This window comes from Callospermophilus lateralis, chromosome 8 (genome assembly GCF_048772815.1).
Source record: "Callospermophilus lateralis isolate mCalLat2 chromosome 8, mCalLat2.hap1, whole genome shotgun sequence".
Lineage (NCBI taxonomy): Eukaryota > Metazoa > Chordata > Mammalia > Rodentia > Sciuridae > Callospermophilus > Callospermophilus lateralis.
In genome coordinates this window covers 97,127,351-97,154,845 of record NC_135312.1, presented here as the reverse complement: position 1 = coordinate 97,154,845, position 27,495 = coordinate 97,127,351, and the positions used below count along the sequence as shown (strand labels likewise).

At 34.5% G+C, this 27,495-nt stretch overlaps 1 protein-coding gene and 1 non-coding gene across 3 annotated transcripts in view; one reads left to right on the top strand and one right to left on the bottom strand.

The window, feature by feature from the left end:
* Positions 1–27,495, bottom strand: part of Unc5c (unc-5 netrin receptor C) — a 344,211-nt gene that overhangs the window by 235,617 nt on the left and 81,099 nt on the right. The gene's annotated exons all lie outside the window — the stretch shown is intronic.
* On the top strand, positions 22,453–22,580 carry LOC143406598 (small nucleolar RNA SNORA40). Its single transcript, XR_013092241.1, has one exon. It is a non-coding gene; the product is annotated as a small nucleolar RNA SNORA40 (small nucleolar RNA).

Sequence of the window (27,495 nt, the reverse complement as noted above, 5' to 3'; positions counted from 1 at the left end):
GGATCAAACCCAGTGCCTCACGCATGCTAGGCAAGTGCTCTACTACTGGGCCACCGGCCCTGGTTTATCTTTTCTTTACTCAACATCTGGTACTTCACTAGACTAGAAGATCCATGATTGTAGGGACTATATATTTTCTAATTTGCTAGCTCATCTTCCGCAGTGGCATACTGTAGAAGACTCTCCATGGAATGCAGTATAGTCCTCTTTGAGCTCTTCTTTCCTGGACATTATTTGTTCATTCTACAATAATTCATTGTATTATTTCTTAACAAATTTGGATATTTTATCTCTGTGGCTGATAAGTTTTTGAGTTCCAAAACTTATTTACTCTTTCATGCATCTTTTTCAGTACCTACTCTGCACCAGACAACTAACTGAATACAGGGGATTTAGGATGGAAATATTTCTGTCCTCATCACACAACAGACAAATATGAGACCGCCTGAAATGTGCTTTGGAAATGCAAAAAAAGTTACTTAGCTTTGATCAGAGGTGTAAGAAAGACTTGCCATTGAAAATGGTCTCCAAAGCTGAGGCTTGGAGCAGATCTTAGCCTTACTCTACTTCTTTTACACACTAAATTCAGACCACCTTCCCTCTTATGTGTGAACTCCCTTCCACTTTTATCAATATGGACTGTGGAACACTTTTCCCTATACAGAGAAAGAACTGGTAATAATAAGGTGTCACAATGACTCTCTCTTGGTCTCTAGCAAGTAAAATCCAGGAAAAGTTCAAAGCTATGACTATATTATCTTTCTCCCCATTGGTCTCCTTCTTGAATATCCCACAGTGACTATGAAGTTTCAGCTCAAAGAACTTATTATTTTTCTACTCTGTGCAGTGGAGACTTGCTCCAGAATATGAAAGTATAACAGCGAAGGACCACAGAAGCACTGAAGTCTGTCAAAGTCCATTTCCTACCAATATTTGTTAACTTCTCTCAGAGTACAAAAACACATCACAGGAGATTTTTGCTCTTGCAGAAAAAAAAATGTACAAAGAGAAATAGATAGGATGAATAAATTCTGCATGTCCCACCCTTTCATCTTCTCTTTTAAATTCATTCATTCTTGGAAGGTGCAAAGAGACCCATGGTCACTTATACTTGCTGCATGATAAGCACATATTCCAGAGATAGAATACAAGAAAGCAGGCAAATGAGAGATTTTTAAATGTCACATGATTACTCATTTCACATTCTCACATTCCTTGTTACCTCTCAATGCTAAACCAAGTTTGAATGAGTGATTCAAGATTTGCATAACAGTAGATGAAAAAATCAAAATATGGCCATTAAAATGTAATGGTGTTGGGGACAATATTAAATAGCCAGGTGGTACTCATCATGATTAATTAGAAAGTTAGAGTGCCCATCATTTTTCTATAATTCTTATTTTGAAAATACAAATTGCCAATAGGGAATGATTTGAGCAGGACACATATCTCTCATTTAATTATGTGTTGTTTTGCTTAAGAGAAACAAATTTATTGTGTCACCCAATGAACCAAACTCTGTAGGAATACACAAAATGTGCTGATACATCCTTAAACTTGTATCCATTATCTTTTGCCACATGTGTTAGGAGCCACACTCACCTGGCATTACAATTTTCTGTTAGTTTCCAATAACCCTCCATCCATATCTTCACAATTACTCTTGAGCTACAGCTCTTTTGATATCCTCTTCCACAAGCAAGACATCAGGTGTCTTTCAAGGTAAGTCCATGTTACCTGCAGTATTTCTTTTTCTTTTCATATACTTTTTTTGTTTGTTTTTTGGTGGTGCCTCACTCATACTATGCAAGCGCTCTACTGAGCTATATCTCCAGCCCCCAGTATTTATTTCTTAATCATTTACATGTGTAAAACTAGTTTACTTTTTTTTTTAAAGTTTCTCTTTATGTGTCTAATTCAATTTTTTTTTGTGTTATTCTTCAGCCTCATTTTCTCCATAAGCTCTGGCAATTTTTATTTCACGATTTTGTACAGTAAGACGGACTTTTAAAACATATGTGTCATGTTATAGCAGAACTTATTGTACCATTTTCCTTTGCCATTTGCATGATTTTTATGAAACTGTCTTCTACAATTTATAAGTGTCCTATATTGGTGATGCAAACTTAAAAAAATTTGTTCTAATAATTTCTTAAGTCTATTCATTTGTTGTGTTATTAATAACTGGGGAGATAAGAAATTATAATTTTTCTGATGAAAGAAGAAATCCCAAAAGATCAATTACTGGAGCAATCACTAACATGTAGACTAAAAACAATAATCCACAATGCATAGTCTGTAGTCTCCCCTCTTCTGGGGGGAGAAAATGCCCCTCAAATTATATGATAGTATTTTCCATGACTTATTTTCTTGAAAGTGGATTCTCCATCTTGGTTGGAGATAGAAAGGGCACATCAATGTGAGAAAGAATGAAAGAAACTACAATTATTAAATTAAAGGCAAATTGTTACCATGGCAATTGTCCAAATATTACATTGTGAAGAGTGCAAAGATATACTGTACAGTTAACTACAGAAAAGATCTATGGATGAATAGTCCAATTCTTGCTTTATCATTTTATGAGACAGTTGTCTTGCTAAAAATGTGAAGCCTAGTCACTCATGACAAAGGACCCAAGGTTGTTTCCATTAATTAACTCTAAGAATAATTCAGAGTTAAATTAATACTATCAAGCCTCTATTAGCATTGTGCTACTAACCTTCAATGGTGCTATATATATTAGCCCAGTGCTAATTGACCAATAGTTAATAGAAATGCAGAATAAGTTAGCAAACCAGTTGAGGAAGGGTGTGTGTGAGGTTTTCTCATGACATTATGTTTTATTTTTCTAGAACATAGGTACCGTTTTTATCTTAGAAATAATCTTTAACCAAATTTTATGGATTTTATTTACTTGTGTTTATTTTCTGTGACAGATGTGTCATGAGATCTTTACAATGTATTAATGAAGTCAGGAAACATTTTTTGAAGTGCTCCTAAACTCTGAAAAAACTGCTTTTTGCTGAACTTAGATTTTTGCTTGCCTTTTTCTTTCTTGTAAAAGAAAAGAGAGAACTAATATAAAACAGCAGGTCTGCAACTTTCTCACTAAGGAAATAAAGGGGGGAAAAAACCTGACAGAGCAAATCCAAACCAATTAGGTGAACAGAAACCATTTTAAAGTGAATAAAAGCATAGCTGAACATCAAATATAGGTCTAATATTGATGTGAATAAATTATGCAGCTCTAATTGTGAGATTTACATAAGTGTATCATGTCAATTCTAATATATTCATTATATTTTATTAAAAATATTATTAAAAATTCATATTTAGACAGTTCTGAATACTTGAATTAATGTTGTTATACTACCATGGTTCTGTTTTTCATGTACTACCTAAAATTCTCAAGGATTAAAAAATACATATGATTTTAAATTGAGATCAACATTTTCATTGATTGAAGATTCATAAATCATAGTATCATTTGAATAAGAAAATAAAAGCCATTCTTTATTTCTGTGGCATATTGTATAAAGAACTAAAGATCCAGGAAAAAAATATAGAATCATATAATATATGGTAAAAATTTTCAATTAAAAGAAAGGAAATAGACTTTAAGCTACCAAAATCTTTTGGTTACCATAGTTCTCCCATATTTTGCATTAGGTTGAGTAGATAATAAGGTAAGTGCTATGTAGAACTACAATTAATTTTCCTTCATCTCTACAATTGTGCACAGAAGTTGAATAAGCTGGATCTGGGCATGGTGGTGCATACCTGTAATCCCAGCAGCTCAGGAGACTGAGGCAGGAGGATTGCAAATTGGAGGCCAGCCTAAGCAACTTAGTGAGACCCTAAACAACTTAGCAAGACCTGCCCCCCCCCAAAAAAAAAAATATATATATATTATATGAATGATTGGGGATGTGTTCAAGCACTTCTTGGTTTAATGCCTGATACCAAAAAAATAAAATAAAATAAAGAGGGGCTGGGGATGTGGCCCAAGCAGTAACGCATTTGCCTGGCATGCGCAGGGCACTGGGTTTGATCCTCAGCACCACATAAAAATAAAATAAAGATGTTGTGTCCACTGAAAACTGAAAAATAAATATTAAAAAATTCTTTCTTTCTCTCTCTCTCTCTCTCTCTCTCTCTCTCAAAAAAAAAAAAAAAAAAGAAGTTGAATAAGCTGGAACTTATCACTGGAATAAAGTTCCATTGTAATGATAAGGCACTCACCTTATGATTCTGTAAAAAAAAAAAAAAAAAAAAAAAAAAAAAAAAGCAAAGCCCAACTAAGAATACTTTTATTATTTGCAGCATCAAGAGAAATAAAATAGAGTGGGGGATGCTTATCAGAGTACAGGACTTCAGTATGATTAATTCTACATTAGTTGTTGCTTACGTGGGTGGTAGAGATAATGGCAGGGCCACAGGGAAACTTTGCACATTAATACTTCAAAATTCATTAGTGGTCTGTATGAATTTTCTTCTCCATCACTGTAACAAAACCAATGGTAAAAGATACTTTGCTTGATAGAAACCCCATCTACATATGTTTGTACCATACTGCTAAATTAGTGTTTTACAGAAGACTATGGACATAACCAAGAAATGATTTCTTTCTTTTGCCAGGAATCACTCTAGCTTTATTTTTATTTTTGGTAGTGACAGAGATTGAAGTAAGGGCCTTGCACAGAGTAGACAAGTGATCTCCCACACAGCTACATCTCCAGCCCTAACACTAGTTTGGATAAGACATTTTTCAAAAAGATAGTGAGTGTCCTGAACCTGAATTTGCAGATTTCATGAGTACATCAAAGCAAAAGTGAAATAATACCAGAGAAAATTTAAAAAAAATATTATTTCTTCTTCTATTCCACTAAAACAAAGCTCTCAACCATATATCAATATTTAGCATTACAGATTAGAAGAATGAATTAGGGTGGCTTGGGACCCAAAATGAACCCTCTGGGAATAGGTACTCTCTTACTTGATAATTCAACCAAGTGGAAGTGTCCTTTTGAAAATATTCCATAAATTAAATGATTCCAAAATACACTAAGAAGTATAGCATGAGGCAAACATAAATCTGAAAAAATATATATACATATAATTGTGAAAATGATTTTTTAACTTTTCATTGATAAATAATGATAACAAGAATATAGCTATCCCTCAATCATCCATAAGAGTTATGGTATATTCTTATTATCCACATTCTATTGTGAAGAATCTAAGCACACATTATCTGAGATAAAATATAAATTGCTTATCCTATGTGTAGCTTGTGAAATAGCTGCTTTTATTGATTAACTTATTTGTGAAATTTGTGAAAAGCACTGCTGATCTCTGAAGATCTTTAGTTTTCCAGAAATGAGTCATGAGACACCTTCTCCTCTTCCTGTTGTTTCTAAGCAGTGAGGAAACTCAGCAATAAACTGAGGACCACTAGACAGTACCAGACCATTCCTAAATGCTAAGCATCTTTCCTCTTCCCCAAGTGAAGATATACAAGATCACTTTGTTTTTAATCTCTAAATCTCCAAAAACTCTTATCAGTGATATTCAGTCTCTGTCTGTCCTGTCATGGAGCAAAAAGATTTATATCCCAGATGCCTATTCGGGTTCATAGCTCAAGTTCAACTGATTTTTCTTTTATAGGCCCTTGCAATAAGCAGTTCATTACAAACAGTCCTCTTCAGCAAGTCCAACAAATACAGATAAATAATAAAACTTCACAAGCTTCTAAAATGTAAAAGATTTATAAATAGGGCTGGCATGGTCCCTGTGAAGAAGGGCTCAGGGGCCATTTGAGCATATACTTGGAAGGAAAAATTGGAATCATTTAGCAAAAAGAAGATTGTTACATGAGTTTTTGTTGCCTCCTGTTTTTGTGTTTTAAAGGCAAGTTTATTTGACACAACACATAAGCATCCTCTTATTTATTGGATATGGTTAGGGTCATAGATATACTTTAGATCCACAAAAGAGAAATGCTCTCAGAAATAAAGCAATTTTTAATTGAACTCTTTTTGAAAGGAACCAAAAACATATCACAGACTTCCTTGTTAACATGATACATTGAACTTGTAATCGAAACTTTTTTTGATTATTTAAAACATCATTCCCTAAAGTGCATTCTATGGAACACTAGTTTCAGAAGCAAGATGTTAATGGTGTTTTGGGGGGAAAAACATTCTGAGGTCAAATGAATTTGGGAGATACTCATGTCAACTTGATTGTTTAAAACAATGTACACTCCCATTTTAGCTGGCTAATTGGATGGGAAACATAAACCCACAAGTCAGCGGGTGTAGTGACCCCACACAAGCAGTAAGAAATGGAATGTTAAAGTAAAGGAAATGACTAAAAGTGTAAAGAGGGAGCTACAGAATGGGAAAAAATCTTGGCCAGCTACACCTCCAATAGGGAATTAATAGAATATACAAAAACATAAAAAAATTGAAATCCCAAACTAACAAGTGAGTAAAAGAACTAAACATAAACTCTCAAAAGAAGAAACATAAATGGCCGAAAAATATATGAAAAAATGTCCAACACCTCCAGCAATCAGGGAAATGGAAATCAAAACTACACTGAGATTTCATCTCACTCCAGTCAGAATGGCAATCAAGAACACAAACAATAATAACTGCTGGCAAGGTTGTGGGGGGAAAAGTACATGTCTACACTGCAGACTCGTAGAAGCACACTGGAAACAAGAGAGGATATTCCTAAAACGTCTATGTGTGAAATCACTATAATGACCCAGCTGTCCCACTCTTTGGCGTTTTCCTAGAAGATCTAAAATCAGAATACTGCAGTGATACAGCCACCCCAATGTTCATAGCAGTGCAATTCACAATAGCTAATTTATGGAATCAACCATGATGCCTGTCAATAGATTAATGGATTAAGAAATTGTATTATATATGCAGATCACACACACACACACACACACACACACACACACAATGGAGTTCTACTCAGACTTAAAAATGAATGAAATTATGGCATTTACCAGTAAATGGATGGAAATGGAGAATATCATGGTAAGTGAAATTAGCCAAACTCAGAAGTCAAATGTTTTCTTTCATATGTGGAAGCTAGAGTAAAACAAAGGAAAGGGGAAGGGGAGCGTAGGATAATATAAAGGGAAGATCAGCAGAATAGAAAAAGCAGATCAAGAGGCAGAGTGGAGGGATGGGTAAGAGGAGGTAATGCAGAATGAATTCTTTAAAAATCATGTTGTGTGTGTGTATGTGTGTGTGTGTGTGTGTGTGTGTGTGTGTACACACACTACAGGGAACTTCACCTGTATGCATAGACAGTAAGAACCATTCAAATATAAATTAATAGACGAACAAAAGAATGTCCATTAGAGTAGAAGAAGGAGAATGGGAGAGGGGAGGTAGAACAAGAGGGAAAAGTGGGAAGGAAATTGAATTCCATCCATGTATGAGTTTGTCAGGATGAATCCAACTACTATGTATAACTATAAAGCTTTAGTAAAGAAGAACAAGGGGGAGGAGGAGGAGCAGGAGGAGGAGGAAGAGGAGGAGGAGGAGGAGGAGGAGGAGGAGGAGGAGGAGGAGGAGGGAGAAATGGAAAGTCAGCATTTCTCTTGTGATTTCATGGTACTACTAAAAAGAGAAGGGGCTGGAAGAGAAAAGCTAAGAGCTTCTGCACCTGATAAAGCTATTGGGTTCTTTTCCTTTATTTACTAGGAAACATTTCCCTCCTATCTTTTGTGTAAACTCAGCCAACTATTGCTCTTTCTGCTTTGCTTCAGCAGTGCTGCCATTTCTGTCTCCTGTTTGGCAATGCAGCTACCCTGGAGACTTTCGCTGGTGTTCTTCCATGGAGATGGTAATATCATGGGTAGGCTTATTGTAATTCTGTGTGGATGGAGATGCCAGAAGTATATGTAATGGATGAAGGGAGACACCAGGTTACTTTCAGGGTGAAGTGACTTACCTGTGTTTGCTGGCTGTTTTGTTTGTTTTCCTATGCACTAGTATTAAAGAGGGAGTGAAATGAAAAGAGACTGCCTAGATGAATTTAGTCACATCTTAAAAAATATTTTTTTTTGCTCTCTACATATGAGAAATTCAACTAAAATTGACCATTTTTTCATAACCTTCATTAATAGTAATTTAGTAGTAATAATTCATATCATTTACCATTAAGAGAGGATGTTAGCTTCTCTCCAATTCAATACTCTCATAATTATTTCAAATATTGGAATGACTTTTAATTAATAAAGTATGAGGAGAAGACTGCTGATTTCTTTATGGTAAAAAAAATACCAATACTGCATATATAGCTAATCGTACATAAAATTTTAAGGGGCTATAAGTTTTTAGATGATAATAATGTTGATGATTAAGTAGGAAAAAAAAACAACAACATAGGATTCCTAGGATCTGGCACTTAGGAAAACAAAACCTCCTAAAAGGAGAGAAGATTCCAGTAGTGCTTGAATAATACTTGGCTATGCCCCAATGAACTTCTGGAAGGAGCTCAGTGAAATGAAATTTAAGAAGCATTCATCAGCAAATGTGCTTCAACATCATATTCTTCAATAAATAAAACTTAACACTTAGTGCTTACATCACATTGTTCATCTTCAAGGTACTTTCTAATTATATAATTTATAGTTGCTCATTTGAAGAATCCAACAGGACTTGACAAATATTAAATTAAAGCCATACTCAATTGATTTTCAAAAGGCAACAAAATCTGGTCAGGCAATGGAAAACAGATTTGATAGACTATTAGAATTAAGAATTTCTGATTTCTAAATTTGGTTCTGACTATTTGAAAGTGTCCCTACCTGGCGGTTACTCAAATTCAAAAATGTTTAAGAAACTGGTTAAAAAAAATAATATAAGGACTAATTGCAATTTAGAGACACCAGACTCCCATTTTGCATCTTGGTTCTATTCACTTCCTGATTAGTCAAGCATAGCTGTCTCCTCAGGGTCCTGCTTAATGAAAAGGAGCGCTGGCACTGCTAATGCAAGATGGGGTACAAACATCACCCAGAATGGACTTTAGAGGAATTTGTTACTCTCTTTGTGGTAAATTTAAGTGTCAAAATTGTATGTTTCTAAAGATAATATTGACCTTATCTTACATTTAATTAATAGTGAAGAAGTATACCATGATTAGTGATGAAAATCTTCCTAGAGTATTTAAATGAAAATTTGATTAAAAAAGAAACTGGTAAATTTATTTGGCCAGGTGTTATTTGTTTAATATAGATTAGTTCTCAATTTCTGTTCATCCTTATAAACATTTTAGGTTTATTGTTAAAATTAGGTATAGTTAATCTTTTCTTTATATACAATACATACATATGCTGACATATACGTATATATATATATATATATATATACGTATATATATATACATATATATATGTATATATATACACGAATATGTATAGTTACACATAATATAACTAATTATAAATTCCTTAAACCTCATAGCAAAAGATGGGTATTGCTGTCACTGTTTTAATAGTGATATTAGTCATCTAGGTGATATAGCTAGTCAATGGTGTGGTCAGGAGACTCTTTCAAGAGCCTAGGGTCTTAAGTGATGCTTCAGAATAAGGTGCTTATATGAAAACAAACAGCAGAGTAAAACTACCAAGACTAATAGAAAAGGAAGCATGGTTTCCATTGACGAGCCTAATTGTTTATTCTACTACTGGACCTGGATAGTCTGACTATTCAACATGTGACCCTGTGTACTATGTCAATTTTGGGGGGTCTCTTTTATTTTAACAGTATAACAGGAGTGGAGAGAGTTAAATATCACCGTTCTTAAGGCCCTTACTGTTTTTAATAATAGAAACCTTCTGTTTCTATTATTCACAGCTGGAAAAAATCTGGAGAGGTAGAAAAATAGTTGTCTTACATAGAATCAATTAGTAATGTATGTTAATGTAACCATTAGTATGCTGAATAATTAGTAGTATAGAGATGTGTCATTTTTTTCTTAGAAGTTCCTTGTGTATGCACAAACATATGTAAACACACATGCATAAATTCCTGCAAATATATACTACATCATGCTTCCAGTATCATTTATTATGCTAATAATCCAGACAGGTGTTTCTTAGGCTTGAGGACATCATCAGGAATCCTTCTTTGCTCTCAAAGAATTTATATTCTAATTGAGGGAATATGGAAGTAAAGTGCGTATAGAATGCTAGGGATATTTTAGCCAGCTTGATTGGGGCAGGACTAGATGAAAGGTGTTTTATCAGCTTTTCTCGCTGCTGTGGCTAAATGACCCAACCAGAGCCATTGTACAGGGGGAAAAGTTTATTTAAGGGCTCATGGTTTCAGAGGTCTCAATCCATAGATAGCAGGCTCCATTCCTCAGGGCTCAAGGTGAGGCAGGACATCATGGTGGGAGAGTGTGACAGAGGGAAACAGCTCATATGATGATCAGAGAGCAGAGAGAGGTCTCCACTCTCCAGATACAAACGTATACCCCATAGCCACACCCCCATTGAACAACTTCCTCCAGTCATACCTGCTGCCTCCAGTTACCAACTAGTTGATCCCAACAGGGATTAATCCACTGATTAGGTTAAGGCTAGGACCCAATCATTTCTCCTCCAAACCTTGCATTGTCTTACATGTGAGCTTCTGGGGGACACCAGGCATCCAAACCATAACAATGGGACTACAGATGCATTATAAAATCTGCTTGAAAAACATCTTAAAGAGAGGGAACCACTACTTCAGGTGGTTTGAGCTGGCAAGCTGCTTGATAGTCCAAGAAAGGTAACAAGGAGATTGATGTGACATAGAGGAGAAAATGTGACCAGATATACATGACCACATCAGAGGGGACATGGCCTGGCACAAGCCACCTGGAAAGATCAGGGAGGATCTTGAGATCTTTGTTTTTGTTGTTAGTTTTCCAGTGCAATTGAAAGTCACTGGAACACATTAAGCTACCTGTTTTTACTACTCACAGTATGAATTAGTATTTTAAATACCATTTCTTTAATACTTCAGAATTTTCAAAAGGTTCCTTTGGATGACCCAATGGTATCTGCTACCCTAAACATATTTTGGTTTATATGAACAATCAAAGCAATTTGCCAGTCGTCTGTGCCTCTACTAGAACTCAGAGCAATCTAGAGTTAATAATTCCTCCATTTGGAACTCACACACAAAAAAAATACTGATTTTAAATAATACTTCCCTTTTATTGTCTTATTTTCAGTTTGTACTTTAGAGATACCACATGAAAATTGATGTTTCTAGATAGAATTTTACCTACAGCAAGGGATATAAGCAAAGTTTATTTGACCTACGTAATTGTTTCTTTTTAAATTTTTGTTCTTTACTAAGTTTCTGTGAGGTTACTAAATTTCATATCTAAACACTGGTAGGATTTGTCCCTTCCTGTATGATATAAACATTCCATCGCTCACTAAATGTGAAAATCAAGCTAAGTTTACAAAAATTTTAAGTTATGTGATGAATATTTTATTTTATATACATAATCAATTTTATATATTGATACATGAAGAGTCCCTTATCCTTTTTGCAAACTGATAGAAAGGATTCATTAGTCTATCACACAGGTAGCTATTAAAATAACATTCCCATATACACTTATAGACTACTGTTTATCCTTTGAGAGTATAAAACTTTCTCCATAAATATATTGGAAGTGGACAGAAGGGAAGAAGACAGGGTTCCCCTTGTTAACATGGGATTCTGTAATAAGAACAGCTGTGCAGATGGAGACCTGCTTTTCATTAGCCTCCTCTTCCTTTTTGTACTGTGGAATCTTGGAAGTTCACCATGGGCCTTAGTAATCCTGCTGATCAAATGGGGATGCTTATCGAATAAGTAGGCAGCAGAACACTGCTTTTTGAAGTGCTTTAGGAACCTGTATGATTAGACAGGGCCATTAAATGTACCCTAGGTATAAGAAGAACAGTCTTCAAAGCTGGAGCCATGGATCAATATTTTTTTCCTCTACTGACTATTGGCATCAAAGTCTCTAGTATGGCTGACATTCATGTATATGGGGGTATCCCCACCACTATGCACATCTAAGACTCTGCTTCCACTAAAAATTAACTGGGATATTATATTGAAATGGTTTTCAATTATATTTAGAAATGTAGGGGGAAGCATATAAATAGCCATTCCTGGTAGATTTGTTCTACTGGAGCCTTCATTGCAGGGTTTAATAATGTTGGAGTTGACTAAATTGACAGCTGTGGAGGCTCAGCCTGAGTGCGTCATTCCGGAAGGGAAGGAGAGGGTGAATCCAATTAAAAAAATGACAAAGCTGTCACCTCACTCAACTTATTTTCATTATTAGTCGCATTTTGCTCTTCTATTTTCTGCAAAGGAGAGGGTGTAAGACGATTCACATATCAAATATGCTTGGTAAATTAAAACACCACAGTTTACTTTTTTCCCTCTTGCAAATATATCATTTTCATTCTTAGTTTTTTTCTCCTTAATTTCATCTCTTCTCTTTTTTAGATACATTAATTCAAGGAATGCATTTTTTTTTCCTTTTAGGAATAACTGCAAAAAATGAGGCAAGTGGAGCAGAATGTAATTAGGTCTCTGTTCCACCAAAGCTGGATTTTACTTGGTGTTTTCCTCTATTGCCCTTTGATAGTATCAGAAAAAGATAGGGGTGTTCTGCCTGCCTCCCTCCCTCTTTCTTTCCCTCATCATTCTTTCTTTCCTTCCTTCTTTCTTTTCTTTTTCACCTTGTGATAGAATCAGCAACATGGAACATACTGAATTTGTAAGATAATGACCATGTTAGTAATGTTGCCTGTGTAATCTAATCAAGCAGTCAATCCATAAATATGTATAGGTTTAGCCATAATATAAGATGAAAGGAAGCATTTTGAGGAAGAAGGAGTAAGTTCTTCACTATTTTGTTGCCAAGATAAAACCTAACATTACTGTAAAATGGTGAGTATGTGATAAAGCAATGAATGAGTTTTCTGAGCAATGTGAGTCCCAGAAATCTTGGTCAATTGAAATCATTGAGATACATTCTCGAAGAAGATAGTCATAAGCTAAACAGGAGAGGACAGGTGTTCACCCCTGGAGTGGAGGAGAGGGGAAGCCTGGGATGTGACCCCTTGTTATTATCAAGATAGAAAAGTAACCAGAAGTCACTTATCAAGTAACTTCTTCAAGTTACTTAGCAAGATTCTGGAAGATAACAAAAACCTGCAAAGAAGTGACAGGGAATCCTCTTGGAATGCAAAGCTCTGAATTGTTTTATCTCCAGAACTTCCTCAAGCTGACAATGGAAACTAAAAACTACCCTCTGTAAGGGGACTCCAAGAAGGCTGAATTGTGACATGTTTTCTAGCTAGCATGGCCTAGCTAAATCTACATATGTATATCTCCTGGCTTTTGTTTCTATAAATTGTAATCTGTTTTGTAGGACTGATGAAGAAACAAACAACCCAATCCACCTGCTTCTCCCCATTTTGATTAAACAGTATTAAATTCATTTTTACTTTATGCCTCGTTTGCTGATTTCTTATGTGGGTGGGCAGCTAAATCTGATCAAAGGGAATCTCAGCAGGGTCGCTAGCTTAGCTGCCCAATAACAGAAGGGAGTGCTTTTTCCTAAAAGTAGATTTTATAAAATACCTAAGGTGAAAGAAGGGCACTTTTCTTTTCAAGAGAGTGCCTAAAAGGAACAGGCCATCTTTTAGAACCTTGCTGTTCTTAAATAACCAACACATCTACAAGTTATTTAATCTGCTACAAATAAAGAATAAAGATGAGAGCACAGCAAGTAACCAGAGGACAAACTGAAAGCACATTGTAAAGACAGAAGGAAAAGACCAAATCAATAAAATAGAAGAATTCAAAAACAGTTGTGTGAATCCTTTTAGGAAAAATTAGCACTCTGTATGATGATACATTCTGAAGGACCATTTAGAATAAGAATACAGATTCTTAGAGTAATTACTCAATTCTCAATAAGCCGTGCTTATAATGATGACTACTTAGGAAAATCTTACATGATACTTAATATTATTAAGTCAGGGTAAATCTAGAACTATTCAATTAAAAAATCAGTGTGAGAAATCCTATTTCTCTTTAATAAAATCCCTCCAAGAAATAGTACAAAACACCATATGACCGAAATTCCATTCCTATTTATCCCAAAGAAATGAAAACTTATGTTCACACAAAGCCTATGCACAAATGCTTATTTTGGATTTATTTATAACTATTGAAAGCTATAATCAACTCAAATGCCCTTCAACTTGTAGATGGATAAACAAACCATAGAACAGCCATGCAAAGGAATGAGAAGGAATTATCTATGGACACATGTGAAACACAGCTGAATCTCAATGGCTGTAAATAAAAGAAACCAGAGAAAAAGGATCCATGCTATGTGATTACAGTTATATGACATTTTGGGAAAGAGAATCTGTAGGAAAAGGAAAAAGTAAATGGGAGCAGGGGTAGGGACTTACAGTGGACATGAAAACACACTCCAGTGAGGCCAATGGGCAAATGTCATGCAGATACTGAAAGAGGCAGATTGACCACCCATGGTAGGGCACACCTGTAATCTCAGTGGCTTGGGAGGCTGAGGCAGAAGGATTACAAGTTCAAAGCCAGCCTCAGCATCTTAGAGAGGCCTTAAACAATTTAGAAAGCCCTGTCTCAAAATAAAAAAAAAAATAATAAAAATGGGCTGGGAATGTGGCTCAGTGGCTAAGTACCCCTGGGTTTAATCTTTCGTACCAAACACACACACACACACACACACACACACACACACACACAAACCAAAAAAGTGGCAGATTGTTTTGGTTACACAATTGCAGAGTCATACAACTGAATGTATTTCAAAACTCAGAACTGTACACTAAAAAGGTATATTTTACTCAATGTAAATTATAGCTCCAATTTAAAACACCAGCTCATTTTCTGTGATTATCTGGTGGTGGAGCATTGAATATGTCTCTTGACTGAGAATGTCTAGTGTCTGTCATATCTTGGCTATCCATAGATGGTCCTCACTGTTTCTCTCTATTATTCCCTCTTCACAGCCCAGTATCATTGCCATTATCTGTGCTTATATTCTTTCCTCTGTTTGTCCTAAATAAGGTTGACTATATATAAAAATTATTTCTTACATATTCATAATATCTCAGGCCATGCAATCAAGATAGAGTTCTTTTCTAGCATATTTATAATGTTGTCTTTTCTCTAAATACATTTGCTTAGATCTGAATTTTGTGAAATAATAGTTTAACACTTGGAGATTAGATATAGATTTAGATACTACTACAAAATCAAATTCAATATCTAATTACTATGCTAGATTCATAGGAAAAATGAATATTTGGATTAAACCAGTGAAACACACAAAACCAAAATAATAACTCCAATTTTTTGAGCACTTAATCTGTACCACACATACATGTTTTAGACTTCTAAACTTTACCACTAGGAGGTAAGTGCTCTTACTTCCAGACAAGAAAAGTTATATTAGAAAAAATTATTACAACTTGCCCAATGATACACATAGCTAGTTAAAGTGGCAGTTTGAGAATTAAAATCAAGCTTATCTACTTCTAGATTCATTGAGACACAATGAGAGAAACATTTTATTAAGTATCCACAAGCAGGCTGTGAAGAATATGAAAACAGAGGAAAAGGGATCTCTAAGAAAAGGGATTTTCTCCCAGGAAGAAGGGATTGGGGCTGGCAGAGTAGGATGGAGAAAACTGTCACAGAATCCGTGAGAAGGGCTTTGCCTGCAGTGGGAACAACCATTTCCCTGCCAATGCTTTTCTAGTTAATGTCCAGTTGAGAGTGTGATTTCTGCTATATTCTGTTCACTCATAAAAGAGACAGAGAAAGAGAGAGATGGACCCAAACCTGATTAGTAGAAACTGGGTTTTCACTTCTGTGGGTAGAACAAATGACGGTCTATCCCCATAAGCAACATTCGAAGATCTCGCCATGGGGTACAAAACCATATATCCTAGCTGGGTCTCAGCTTCCTCATCGAAGAAAGTTAAATAACAATATGATCCATATTGTCTACCACTTAGGATGATTGCAAGGATCAAATTATGTGTATATGATATACATCTCAAATTCCAGTGATGGCATGGAATTTGAACAATTAAATGAAAGAATTGAAAGAAAGACAAAAAGGTAAAAACAAACAAACAAACAAAAAAACCCAGAAAACAAAAAACAAAACTCTATTATCTGCTTTCCTGGCCTGGATTTCCTGACATAACAGTACATAGAGCTGCTCTAACTCAGGATGGGGCTGTGGGAAAATGTTGGCAATGAATGAAGACAAGTTCTGTTCTGTGCGAACATATGAAGTGATGGCATTTTCTACATATTTTCCTTTGCTAAATCGAATTACAACTACCAATAATGTCTGCAGATTTTTAACATGAAAGTATATGCTAATGTTATAGCACCTGGAAAATATATTTTTGTACAGAAAAGCAACCAGTAACAGATATACTATATTTTGAGATGAACATTTAATATCATTTTATGGTTCATTATATTTGGATACTTCAATTGTTTTCATGTGATTTCTGCCTAACTTAACTAGTTTCCTACTGTTCTAAGATGGCCCCCTGTGGGAGTCAGGCTGGGGAGAATCCTCAATTTAGGTAGACTCTTCTAATGTTATGGGGACATTTGATTCATGGACAGGCCCGATGAGGTCAAATATCCATTGTTTCCTTTTCACCTACCCCCTCCCAGTTCTTACTGCTATTTGTACAATCTTACTGCTACTAAACAGAATCAAATTATGTAAAAAAAAAAAAAATACACTTTACTGATACTTTGTTGAAGACCAACAAGACTCAGAGTGCCTATCTACATCTAGAAACAACAGAAAAATTCACAGTGGCCCACTTCTAAGCAGCAAACTAAGCCCTCAACTCAATACAGTGTTTCTCTCTCAAATTCTATTTATGTTTTAGATACTCCAAAGCAAAGAGAGGACTGTCACCTTGTTATCAAGAACAGATTTCCAGGTCTTTTAGAAAACCAGACCATTTAAAGATAATTACTGACACTTTTGGATCAAACACTTCACTTTTAATTATATGAGATATGTAAGTGAGAAAATTTCTACATTTTTAACTGTGAATTTTTACATTCTGTACACGGTGTATGGTGGCATATATCATCCACATCTGAACCCAGTTGGTTTCCTCCTGTTCATGAAATAATAGAAATTGTTTTCTTTTCTCATTTGAAACTGTTTCCCAGAAGAATGTCAACTCCTTAGGCCATCAATAGAAATGTGGAAATGTGAAGACATCTAAGGAAGGGGTTCCTGTTCTTAGAAAGAAGTATATATGAAGAGTGAAATGCAATATTCTGCAGTGTTTCAAATCTGTAATTGAAAAGATCCATACATGAACACTGGACAGAAACTGTTTTAGTGAAGATGCCAACTAAAATGTATACTAATGCCTTTATTAATAATTTTAACCTGATATTTATGGAAACAGTAAGTCATTGAAATTTCAGTTATATTTTATCATCCTGGTGAAAATTCTAGGCTCTAATTGTGTTTAAAGTCAGAAGTGTTTGTCAAACACTGGAGACACGCCTTTCATTACTTCAAGGCCTTCAGATGGCAATGGAGAACTTGGCCTATACCCAAGTCTCTTACTTTCATCTGACACAAACAACCCTGAACTATTTACATTTTATTTACTCCTTTTGATTTGTTTCCAGCAGAAAGGAGAGTTTGATTTTATAAGAATCTGTTTCTTTCCTCCGTACATTTAAATTGGACAGAACAGATAATAAATCTGCCCTTTCTACTGTGTGAGCGTTGCCCCTGATCATTGTGGGTGATTTGGCATTAGTTAAGCTGGAAGGCGGTTTTGTATTAATGATCTGATGTTGTTGAATCCCACTGTGAAAAACTACTTTGTGGTAGGTTTAGGTTTCCTTTAGGTTCCTTTCTCAATTTTTGTTTCCCTTGGTAAGAAAAATATATTTCTTACTTACCTATTTTTTACAGTGTTATTTAAATAACCATGAGTTTGTATTGTCATGTGCTTCTACATGCTATATAGTGCATGCCCTACAGCAATCTAAATAGTCAACTACTCAACTACATAGTATATATTTTATTTTCTAAAATGCTTATTTGAAAGAGATGAACTAAAATGTGTATATAGCTATTCTAGTTATCATGTCTTGACATAAATAAAGTAATGCCTCAAATATTTATCAAGGTTCTATCAATTTCCAGGAATTAGTGAAGCTTGGGGCGAACAACGACCAAGGTAATTATCTATTTTGTCATAAGCTTCAAAGCCCTAAAAGACTAATGGAGTACAGAGAATGTATGTAAAAGTGCCTAAAATTTTGCTTGACACATGAGAGTCAATAAATGTCTGTGATGAAAGCTAATGATATTAATATTGATTCCATATAATATAAGGATGATATTTGTGTCATAAAAATGTGAGAAATACATAATTTAAGGAGCAATTAGTTGAGTATCACTGGTAGGGTGTTTTTTTATATTCAGAATTCTCTTGAAGTCACAACTTAGAAGTCTTGTTACTCTGACCTTGTCAGTGGCAGATGAATCAAATGACACATCTAAATAAACCGATATACAGAGAATTTATTCCAAATGGCAGGCATTGCTGATTTAAATGAGTTTGAAGTCCACCATAGCAACTGGAAACTTTTCCTACTCACAGCTTAGTAAAGTTGTGTTCATTTCCAGAAAAGAAACACTGACGGAAACATACGAGAGAAAGGAGGTTGTCATTTCTGAGAAGATATTGAGAAGCTACTGGTTTTATTCCTTCATCTTCAAATGGCTCCAAATGTAAAACCTAGACATGTTAATCATCAGACAACAGTGATATAGTAATGTCACTAAAGTTTACTCTTTAGTAAAGTAGATAAATTAGAAATTCCTGTCATAAATATACATTATGGAAATGCAGGCAGACCTTAACATTTGCTACACTTTGAATCATATTTAGTTTTGTATTACTAAGAAAGAATATTACCTTGCTATTTTGTCTAAGATTGATGAAAAATAATAAAATACTATTAGGAAAAGGGCACTGTATTATTTCACATCTTAGTCAAAAGAGAAAGAAACTATATTTTTCAAGACAGAGTTCTTTTGACAAGCATCTCTTTAGTTCAATTATAGCCATTGTAATATATTGAGATAAATGCTAAATTATTAATATAACTATTTTGAAAGCTACATTTGTTTTCTCCCTTACCCTATATATTTAAAAACTTAAAAACCTCCAAGAGTGAATTTTTGTTTTCAAAATCAATGTGGCAATTATAGCTCTGGAAACATTATTCTAAGTTGCAAGTCAGAAAAGAATATGTTGGTGGTAAAATTAAAACTCATACACACAACCAAAAAAACTGGAAGATAATCTTTTTAAAGCAAGTATGTGTGATTCTATAGACATAGCACGTCAATTAAAAGAAAGTGATAATCCATATGGTACATTATTTTTAAACTGTCTGTTCTAAAACTTTGCTTCAGTGCTGGATTTACCTTGTTTTCACATATCAATTTTTCACACAGGAGTTTTTTTTTTTTTTTTTTCCTTTAAACCTCTAGTGAGAAGTATTGGTTAACACAAAATGAATATGCTGTAATACTTTCTCTGAAGCCCTGCAGTCAACCCTTTGCATATAACTTTCCAATAGAAAAAAAAAAAAAAAAATCCCACATACTTCATTTTTCCCTAAAGAGCAGCATGAGATTTCCAATTCTTTGCTGGAACACATAAAATATTAAGAGCCAATTTTCAGCTGCACCTCTGTCACTTCCATTATCATTCTACACGTCCAGAGGTGATAATGGACTCTGTAAATTGCAGTCTTTCTCCATCCCAGACCACTGAGGCTTTCACCGGGGGATGGTTCCACACAAAGGGTGGCCCAGATGTATGTTAATGGCACTGAGCAGCAAGCAGCAGACACTACCACACAGGATAATGTGATGTGCTGCCCAGAGGACAGACAAAATGAGCAGAAAACAATTTTCTTAGGAATTCAGTAAAAACAAAGACCTGTTTGTCCCTACAAATCCAATATGTAGCACCATCTTTATAGAACCTTGGGAAAAGATTAAAACACACTCCTAATGCCCCACCTGTGTCAGAACTGTCTCCCTAAGCTAACACAGAATGAGGCTTCATGGACACTGAAGTTTAAAGAATTATGGACAAGGCTGTTATTTCCTATTGCTTTTCACACATACTGCATAGATCTGCCAGCATTAGTGGAATGATCTTCCAACATAAAGTGAAAAGAAAACACAGAGACCGAAAGAGAAAAGGGGGGGGGGGAGAAAGAGAGAATAAGTTAAAGAATCATTCTTTTCTTATCCATTGCTGAAGTGAATGCTCACTACTCATTGTGGTAGGCACTTCGTGTACCAGAAGCAAGCTGTTTAGTAGGATATTGGATGAGGTTGATACTAGGTTTTCAATTTTTTTTTTTTTTTTTACTGTGCCATGCAAAATAATTGAACATTAGGGAAATATACAGGAAGAAGGAAGAGATTAGAAACTAGACTGACATTTTCATAGGCACTCATGGTAGTTGTCCCATTCTAACACTGGGTAAGTGTTCACTGACCAAACCGCCAGACTGAGTACGGATGCTCTGGGGCTGGGGTTGAGAGTGGGTCAGAAGACAGGGTTGTATAAGAGGAAGGAATACCTAGGGACTGAAAAGAGGCAGAACAAAATCAGATTGTGTCATCCTTGTAATTAAATGTAGTTCTTTTACATGTTAGACAATAATACCAATGAGATGTCCTCCTTGCTTAATATGCTAATAAAGTTCAATAAAACAAAGTAAGATCAATTTTAATTCCATAAGTATATCTTGGGAACAATTTTCCATTTCTCAAAGTAATTTCAGGAAAAGCTAGAAAGGATAAAGAAAGAAAATTGAATAAAGAAAGAAAAAAGTAAAATCATTTCTCTATTAATTTAGGATCAAATATTATCAGTGAGCTCTTCTTTTCTTTTTCACCCCTTTCCATTCCATTTATCAAACACAAAGCACCCAGATATATAAAGGCACTGTGCTAAGCACAAGGGTGAAAGGGGAAACACGTCCACCAGTGATTAGGGTCTTAAAGGAAGACAGACAAGGGGCACATCATTATCATACAACATGATCCTTGCTCTGGGAGGTATCAGAAGGCTGCTCTGGATGATATTTCACCATCCTGTCAGAGTTTCCAGAACTTAGGATTTCATATCCTTTTCTTCCACGTCTCTTAACCAAGAAAAATGGGGAATTAAATCAATATGCATTGATTATGCATTTAATATGCATATACAGAATTTGTAATTTATACATATGTTTCAAATGAAAACATTTGAAATCCAGACAAAAGGCAAGTCCACAGAGACCCTCAGAAGAATGGAGGAGGCAGAAATTGTGGCGCGGGGGGGGGGGTGATTATTTAAAGGCTAGGGAGATGTTTTTCTGGGTGATGATAAAGATTTGAAAGTAGGTAGAAGTGGCAGTTGCAGAACATTGTCAATATACAGAATAGCCTTGAACTGCATGCTTTAAAACTGCTGTTTATATATTACATGAAGCTCAACTGAAACTATAATTGAAGTAATTTAGATATTTTGTGGCCATTTGAAATAGGAATTCTGAAGGATCAAAGAAATTAGGAAAATCAACTAGTCTCTTCTGTTTCTTTCTTATTCTACATGCAGAAAACTGTTATGCTATTTAAAAAAAAATCAGAAACGTCTGATGTAATTGGGTAACCAAAGCAAGGTTACCACCTTTGGTTTTCCAGAGCAAGGTTAACATCTTTGAGAGAATCTTTAAAGTTCACAAGATTGTACAGTAGCATAATAGGAGGTTCCATATGACAGAATATGCCAGGATTCTCAAAAACTTTATTTTCTATGAATTTTTAATGATGCAAGTAATTTTTCAAGGTCATTGAGCAAGCAATCAGTTATTCAGACATTAAATTTGTTCACAGTTTCTTGGCAGCTTTGCAAGAAAACAAGCAAGTGGGACTTGTGGGGGAGGGGAAATGATACACTGAAGAAGAGGTGAATTAGAAGTACTGTATAATTAGCTGTAGGTAGAGTTGATTCACTCTTCAAGTTGGCAAGCTGAATGTTCTTCACTAGGTGTTCTAGAAGGTAGAATGAAGCATTACAATTAGTCATTTTCTGGCTGCAAGTCTGGTTAATAGCACACATGCATATATTTTTAAAATGTCTATATCTGTAAAACTAATTTTCTAGTGATTGGACTAAATCAGTATCCAAATATCTAAATGTTTCTAATTTTCCAATTAAGTACATAGGAAGGACATTAAGAAATATACACTTAGATTACCTGTGTATATATATATTTTTAACTTGTGGATAAAGACTTAGAGAAATGTGCAAAAACTAAATCCTCTTCCACAACCCACATCTCATTGTCTAGAATGAGTTTTGATAAGAAGAAATGTTATGGGACAGGGATGTAGCTCAGTTGTGGAGTGCTTGCCTAATGTGTGTGAGGCCCTGGGTTCAATCCCCTATATCACACAATAAAACAAAACAAAACAAAACAGAAAACCAAAAAAATAAAATAAAATAAAAAAAGGAATATCATAATGCAAAGGCAGTGTAAAGTAATGGGGTACTTATAACCATAAAAGTTGGTTCCAGGATTGAAAATTTGAAAATTTAAGAGCAGAAGATATAATGGAGATCTTAGATATATTGATTTAGTACTACAGTTTTCATATTGACATGACACATCCAAGATGGTCTTGTTTTCTTTAAAATACTCATTTTGGCAACATGATGTCTAGAGTTGACAGTATTGGCATAGTCCACAGATCAGTATATTCTTGAGTGGGATATATTAGGAATAAATATGATCCAAACTCATTTATGATCAGAGAGGACATCAGCAATTGAGAGCCCAGCAGATCTATCTACCCTATAACTAATCTTAAAGTAAACTTCTTGAAGACTTAATGTCCCAAATATTCTAGGTGGGAAATTTGAATTGTCATCAGTATGTCCATAATTTAAGTGGAGATAAAAGAAGCTCAAAGAAAAAAAAATGTGCAAAGCTCTCCTGAGGATAAATCATTATTCAGGCTTTAGACAAACAAAAGTAACCTTGATGGCAGTGGAAGGAATCACATATGGAATTCCTTCAATGAAAATTTATTGACTTTAAATAAATAAAATATATACTTATTAATACTTGCATCCCTGAATGAGATATCCTTCAGAAACTTAAAAAAATCAAGAAATTATATTGTTCTCTAAATGTTAAATTATAAAAAACATAATAAAGCAAGAGAGGGGTATGAAGATGTAGATATATGCTAAAATAGTGTCCCAAACCCCAGAGAAAACTACTGATCATGTGGAATCATATTAAAAAGGGAATCACAGAAATCAACAGGACAGTGTGAACTTTGGGCAATTAACTGCAATAATTCTCTACCTTAGAAAAATCATGTTTAAGCGCCAGAAATAAGTGCAAGGGATTGTATTGTTCCTTCCCCGTTAGCCAAACCTTCTCTTCTGCATTTGGTGTTCATTTGTAATAGCCCAAATTCACAAAACATGATTTAGCTAAATCTTCTTAGCAAGCAACATTTACTACCTATGTGTCCATGCACATCCACCCGCTAAGAGAACCAAGAGAAAATATTTTACTCATACAGACCTTAATATTATTGTTCTGGAGATACTAGATCTTACTGAAACTTGACATTCTGTGTGATTCGACTTTTAGATTATGTCCACCATGTCCATTGAAGTGTTACATTCCATATAACAACTATGATTTTTATTTTAAATTGAGGTTTTTTGGGGGCATATCAGTGTACCCATGAAATAGGATTGCATCCACCAGTGACTAAAACCATAAGTCTAAGAGCCATCCAAGTGGGAGCTGATTAGCCAAGGAAATGACTGCTACCCAGTGAGGCCTATGGGTAAGAGCTGGGGCTTGCTTGAGTGAGAAACACACAACCCAGTGGCTACTTAGTGGTTGCATGTAGAAGTACTCTATTTCCTTTATTTTAACTGTTGTGCAAACAATGGCAATGAGCATAATAAGGGGATGAATACCTTCATAAAGGAACAGAACACCAACTATCTAATAGAGATTAAAAACTGAGAAAAGTAAAGTAAAATGTTCAAGTAAAATCAAACAAAAGGGTAAGTTAATTTCATATGTAAATCTTCCACATATGAGGAGGATATACAAGTTGTAAGACATGGGGGCATGGAGATGGAGAGCTCATGGAGTTGAAGGAATATATAATTAAAATTGTGTCACATGAAATAAATAGAATAAATTCATGAAATTTAAATACAACTAAAAGATTGTTTCCTATGCCAATATAAATAAAGATTTATTTGTTTAGAAAATTAAAAGCAAATAAGAGTATTTTCTAGGACTATAACTTCTTCAGATAGAAGAAATGACTTTTAATATCATGAATAACATGAACAACAACTTCTTCAGATAGAAGAAATGACTTTTAATATCATGAATAACATGAACAACAAATATTTTGTTCATCTCTATGTTCAATGTTCCCAGTAAATTCTATGCATTTTCAATTCTTTAATAGCTATTCTTAAATGAATTAGAAATCAATTGACATAATTTTAAATGAGCAAATTAAAAGCAAATTAGAAATTTCCACCAATGCCTTTATCTAATACTTATACACATATTTAAGAAATATTTCATATCACACTTTTCAATACTGCTTTTTATAGTTGATTTTAACTTGAGTTGAGAAGCATCAGTTATACATCTATTTTATTATTTCCCTTTTTTGAGACTTTTTATGTATACTGATTGTAAATAAATATTCTTTAAAAAGTGGAAAATGGGATCATTTTTCATATAGAATACAGGTTTGTCCAGGGTTTTAATACAAAATGTTTCTTGAAAAGCAAATATGAACAAGAACACTTTCCCTGTCTTCTCTATCCATCTACCAGATTTCGCTTTCAAAGATTTGTGGTGACAGTATCAAATACTTTTTCCATCCTTGTCACTTTTCATTTGTTTGAGAACGACACAATAAATTCTCCTCTAAGGAATCAAAGAGAGAGAGAGAAAGAGAGAGAGACAGAGAGAGAGAGAGAGAGAGAGAGAGAGAGAACAGCTGAAAGTCTTCTGGTCTACCCCCACATTTCCTATTTGCCTGCGTTTCATGCTGTTAATATTTTAGCAGCTGTAGTACCAGGGTCCAACTTAAGTTTTAACTATTTAATTCTGAAACCTCAGTCGTAAACTGGAGAAAAATAGCTACAACTGGAACCAGAGGTAACAGAGGTAGATGTAGAGGGACAGATTGATTCACTTTTTAAGAACCAACAGACAAGGAAACAGAGACCTCAGTCTTACAAACAAAACGGACTTTATTCTGTCAGCAACGGATCTTGGAGGAGGACCTGCACTCAGAAGAGATGGCAGCCCTAGCCCACACTTTGATTTCAGACAGAGTAGGTTGAGCACAATGCTCCGCTAACCTATGCCTGGGTTCTTCTCCTATGGAACTCTGTGAAATGTGAACAGTTTTCTTTCTAGTGCTAAAGACTAGGAGAATCAACTTATTCTTAAAAGCAAGTCCAAAATTTCCAATCTAAAATAGATTTGGTTGCTTCATAAGGAATGGGAAGAAAAAAACTAAATAGCATATAATATTTGATATAGCATCTAATGCATAGGAATACATATTACAGAGATAGTTGTATATTTATTAACATTTCCTTTGTTCCCATTTCTGTTTGGACATAAATGGTTTATGTGTATATGTACATTTTACCCCTCACTTATAGTTTTCTTATTACATTGCTTCAATGCAGCTTTCAAGGAAATGAGCCTTTGAGGAACCTGCTAATAACCAAGGGCCAGAATTTTCTTAGGGCTTTAGAAGCTTCCAATGAGCCGGAGAGGTATCTCCTGTTGGAAAGAGCAGGACTGTATCTTCCATTATTACATTTATATTCCTGTTTTGGCTGGAAAATAGGGGTCACTGAGATAAAAATGTGGTTCAGGGATGTCTACATCACATCTTTCTACCAACAGGATTTGTGCTGAATAAAGTTTTTCCATCATGTTAAAGTGATTGGAAAAAAAAATTTCTATTCTTCCCTATAGATACATTTCTCTTTTCATAGAAGCTGACTAATTTGTAGTTTGTCTTTTATACTTCTTCATTTTTTTTCTAAAACTACAAATTCTTTTTCTTACTTCTTTCCTTTGAACCACAAAATTTGTAGCCCCTAACTAGAGCTAACTGAAGAAAGGAAGAACTTTAGTTAGATCTCTTCTAAGGTCTTTCAGGATTAAAATTCATTTAGCCAGAATGGGTTGATTATTAAAATATATTATCTCTTGTCAGATAATAGATACTAATGAAAATTGGGTTTAAAAGGATAAATGAACAATAATGATAAAATTGTATTGAGTACATTTTATAGTTTTGTATATGCTAACTCCTTTATCCCCATAATAATACAATGAATGAGTAATGTCATTACCAAAATTTAATAAAATACTGAAGTCCTCAGTGATCCCCAAATTCAGATGTTATGACAGGAATTTCTATCCATCAGTTTAATTTTTATCACAATATTTTATCATTTATGAATTATAATTTCCTTTGGCTGCTCTGAAAAAATCTAGTTTCTCTTGCAATTTCAGACATGTGAGGTGGACATTGCTATCACATTTTCATTTGCAGCTATGCACTACTGTTCTATGCATTTTCTGGGTTATTTGCTCGTTAAAACTATTTTTATAAAGAACAAAATTTTAAAAAATCTTGAATACTATTTTAAATTTTCTTTAGTTAGTGGCAAAAGTACTTCAAAGTTTCAAAGTTGAGTCAACTTCTACATTTTTCTTTAGACTTTATGCCTTTCCTACACTGATCATAGTAAAATAATCCTGAAATTCAAGTCCCTTCACGTTTCATTGTTTCTTTCAGCTCAAAAATCTGACTTTGGTTTGTACCTAGAGAGTAAATATAAATAAAATACATAAATATGTGTATAAATATATGTACAAATATATAATATACAGATATATATTTAATATAAAATCTATTAAATATCTATACATAATATATATTATATTTATATAATAATATAAATATATATAGATATATACATATACACATATCTATACATAAATAAATAAGCTGAGCACGATGGTGCATAACTATATTCCCAGCTACTTGGGAAATTGGGTCAGGAGAATCACCAAGTTTGAGACTAGCCTGGAAAACACAGTGAGAACCTATCTCAAAATAAAAAATAAAAAAATAAAAAGTTCTGGGAATGTAGCTTAGTGGTACAGGGTCCCTGGATTCAATCCCTAGTACCAGAATATAAGAATA